This window comes from Megalobrama amblycephala, unplaced genomic scaffold (assembly GCF_018812025.1).
Source record: "Megalobrama amblycephala isolate DHTTF-2021 unplaced genomic scaffold, ASM1881202v1 scaffold448, whole genome shotgun sequence".
Taxonomy (NCBI): Eukaryota; Metazoa; Chordata; class Actinopteri; order Cypriniformes; family Xenocyprididae; genus Megalobrama; species Megalobrama amblycephala.
In genome coordinates this window covers 55649-59745 of record NW_025953383.1, presented here as the reverse complement: position 1 = coordinate 59745, position 4097 = coordinate 55649, and the positions used below count along the sequence as shown (strand labels likewise).

Below are 4097 nucleotides of genomic sequence, written 5' to 3'. Positions count from 1 at the left end.
AACACATGAATTCATAAATTGAACACATTCATAGATCAAACAATACAATCAATAAATAAATGTAACCAGTGATTAATATGTTTTATTCTTTTAATTGACAAAGTGTTTTATCATTAGATGGGTATAGTTAAATAATGATTTTATCAATTATATTTATAGATACTCTTATGATTACTACTATCCATAATTTGGCACAAAAATGACAAAGATATGAAAAAGATTCAGCAGATATTTTATTACTTTATTTGCAAAAAATATATATTAAACCATTTCCTAAGTGTCCTGTATGAGGCAGCTGCTACAAATATACTGAGGTAATGTGCTTTAATACTGCTTTACTGCCAGACAATATCACAATTACCAAAGATATACAGTCCTTGAGCTTCTCAAAAGCTAAAAAAAAATCCAGAAGATGACATTCATAAAGAGTAAAAGATATGTACAAAGAACAAAATAGAGATTTTTAGCATTTCTTCAAATAATAGTTTGGCCCACCCAAAAATACATGTACAGTTTTTGTTCAAGAAAATGAACATGCGGACTTTGAGGAAGAATTTGAGATCTCTCATTACCGTGTCCTCAGCTGTGTATAACACTCTTGCCAACAGTGTTGTAGAGGTAGATGATGGAGAGCTGTGAGAGAAGAGGAAGAGGGTCTTTCTCAGGTTCTTCTGAGGCAAGGATAGGAGGATGGTCTCTATATATTCACTTTGGATTTTTGCAAACTGGAAGCTAAAAAAAAATATAGTAGTTATTGTAGTCAGGTTTATTGTTTGTTAGAAAGGTATGAGGAAAGCATGTTTAACTTACATGTTCCTCCTCTTCTTCATCCTGAGCTGCACAGTCACCTCGGTCACCACTGCCATCATCATCCTCCTCTGGCAGCTGAAAGGTTGAATTAAATTGTTAGAAGTTGCATTTTTACTTTTAAAAGCAGTCTCTTCTACTTACCAAGGCAGCATTTGATGAAAAAATACAGTAAAATAATAATATTGTGAAGTAGTTTTACTTTAATATTCTAAAATAGTTTTACTATTAACTGTTTTCTATTTTAATCTATTTTTAAAAGTAAGTTATTCCTGTGATCAAAGTTGAATTTTCAGCATCATTACTCCAGTCTTCAGTGTCACATGATCCTTCAGAAATCATTCTAATATGATGATTTGATGCTCAAGAACACAAAAATATGAAGCAGCACATTTCAAAAGAAATGTCGAGCATCAATTCAGCATATTAGAATGATCAAAGATCAAGTGGCACTGAAGACTAGAAAAATTATGCCGAAAATTTTTCATCAAAGGAATAAATTAAATTTTGCTACATCTTCCAAATCTCAATATCTTTGATTGGCAGTGTACATTATTACATTTAGATAATAAACAGTGCACAAATTCTCAAAGAACTTACATTAACGATTACTTCAAGCTGGGGACACACTGAACTGAACGACTAGAAGAAACATTCTAAGACTGAAATCAACACACTTAAAAACTGTTTCCTTCGACTGAAGTGGTTTTAAATACTTACAGATTATAAAAGACTGAATGCAACTGGCTCTGACTCAACGTGTTTGGGCAAGATCAGTTAATTAGTTTATTTATAATCGGCCTTACAGTCGTTAAGTGTGTCCCTGGCTTTAGTCGTTGTTGCAGCCTCCTCAAAAATACATCTTTCTGTACACGAAAGCAAGAAAAAAATATTTTAAGAAAAAATACAGTAAGGGCATATTTCATGTAGCCTAAATGAATTGCGATTATGAAGTTTTTTTTAAATTTTTGATAGTATTTTGAAATCATTAAAATATGTATATATTGTGAGTTACAACATTATTTGTTTTTATCATGACATGAATTCATGTCGTTCCAAACCTTTTAAGACTTTCGTTCATCTTCAAAACACAAATAAAGATAATTTAATGAAATCTGAGAGCTTTCTGTCCCTCCACTGACAGTCTACACAACTGCCACTTTGATGTTTAAAACAAAAGTTCATACAGATCGTAAATCTAATCTAATGAATATTGAGAGGTTTAGTCCAAATTTTCTGAATAAACTCGATCACTTTATATAATGAACAAATTTAATACACTAGTGAATATACAAAAAGTACAGTTGAGCTTCCATTTATGTTCGCTAATTAATGTTTATATGTAAATAAAAGTCTAAACTCAAACTGTATATTGCATTAAGCGAACAAGTCTCTTTGAAGTTCATGTTCAAATTTGGACTAAACTGCTCCATTCATATGGATAACTTTTACAATCTCTTTATGAACTTTTTGAAGTATCAAAGTGTTAGTTGCATGGTCTGTAAATTGAGGGAGATAACTCTCAGATTTCATTAAAATATCTTCACTTATGTTTCGAAGATGAACAACACATTCTTGCATGTTCGGAATGACATAAGGGTGAGTCATTTTTTTTTTTTTTCATTTTTGTGTGAACTAACACTTTAGGCAGGCGTACACTTTGTAAGTTCGAAAACTCAGTAGTTTGTGAGCCCTTGCATACAATTTAGTTAACCCGATAATCATGTCAAAGCAGTTGGTACATTGCACGACTGCACTACACAGCTTTTCTTTGTTTTAAAAACAGACTTAACATTTATCTATTATGGGTCCTAATTAGGAGACGATGAGCACATTAAGCTTTGTGCCATGCTGTTTATATTTATCAAGGAGTAAAAATGCCCCTTTCAACGCCCAAAACAAGAAGCTTGCGGATGAGATGATGAGAGGAAGGAGATTTTGGATTGTATTTGATAGTCAAATTGATTCGAACAGTTTTAATCGAACAGATTTTAAAAAAGCTTTAATCATGCCCTTTCAATCCGAATTAAGTGTCAATTGGACCCGGCCAATTCATTTCAACTAATGTGGTTACATGTGACTTTTTATTCCATCTGTGCTACTAGTCTGATTAAAGTCTGATTATTAGAGCCCATGTAAACACAGCTAATGTTGCTGCTATAGCTTCAGATTTAAAAAAGTTATAGGGTTGCCAAGCAGCCTATGTGATGTGATTGTGTATCATTTGAGACTATACAATAGCTGCATTTACATGGACCCTAATAATTAATTTGTAATCGGTGAGGGTGAGTAAATGATGACAGAATTTTCATTTTTGGGTGAACTATCCCTTTAAGTCACATGCAACCATGTCATTCAGAATAAATTTGCCAAATCAGATTTTAAAATTTCATTCTGATTGTAAGGGGTGGTTTAAACCTTTTCTAATCTGTTCGATAGGACATGTAAACACTTGATCAGATTAAAAACTGAAATTTGAAAGTGTAAAGCATGTGTAACCATTGTTGTTGAATGAATGCAGTGTAATAAATGACGGTTGTCATAAAATTTCAAAATGCTTCTGTTTAGTTTTGAGCATTTTTACTGCTTGATAAATATAAACAGCATGGCACATAGCTTCATGTTCTCTGCATCTCCTAATCAGGACCTGGAATGATAAATATAAAGTCTGCTTTTTGAAACAGAAAAGAAACAATGACAGGATGATGGTTAATATGCACCAACAGCGGGAAAGTCTGTAATTTTGGACAGACAGTGCATTTTAAAATATCAAATCCGATTTCTAAATAAATGTACACATCACCTATATTCAGATTCATCAATCACAATGATTTCTGAATTAAATAAAAAGTGTAAATGTATCAAATAGTAAAATTGCTGACCCCTCAAATTCAGAATTATTAACATCTCCTTGTCTCTGTGAGTAATTGAATTGTGAAATTCAACCCTGTGAATTACCTGTTTGTCCTCCTGAGCCTTTTAAAGGGTTAGTTCACCCAAAAATGAAAATTCTGTCATTTATTACTCACCCTCATGCCGTTTCAGACCCGTAAGACATTAATCTTCAAAACACAAATTAAGATATTTTAGTTGAAATCCGATGGCTCAGTGAGGCCTCCATAGGGAGCAATGGACACTTCCTCCCTCAAGATCCATAAAGGTACTAAAAACATATTTAAATCAGTTCATGTGAGTACAGTGGTTCAATATTAATATTATAAAGCGACAAGAATATTTTTGGAGCGCCAAAAAAACAAAACAAAATAACGACTTATTTAGTGATGGCCAAT

At 32.5% G+C, this 4097-nt stretch overlaps 1 long non-coding RNA gene across 1 annotated transcript; it reads right to left on the bottom strand.

Annotated features, from left to right (window-relative positions):
• Positions 1-220: 220 nt before the first annotated feature.
• LOC125261637 lies at positions 221-3883 on the bottom strand. Its single transcript, XR_007183392.1, has 3 exons — positions 3766-3883; positions 811-885; positions 221-732 (listed from the first exon to the last, which is right to left on the bottom strand). It is a non-coding gene; the product is annotated as an uncharacterized LOC125261637 (long non-coding RNA).
• Between the last annotated feature and the right edge of the window lie 214 nt (positions 3884-4097).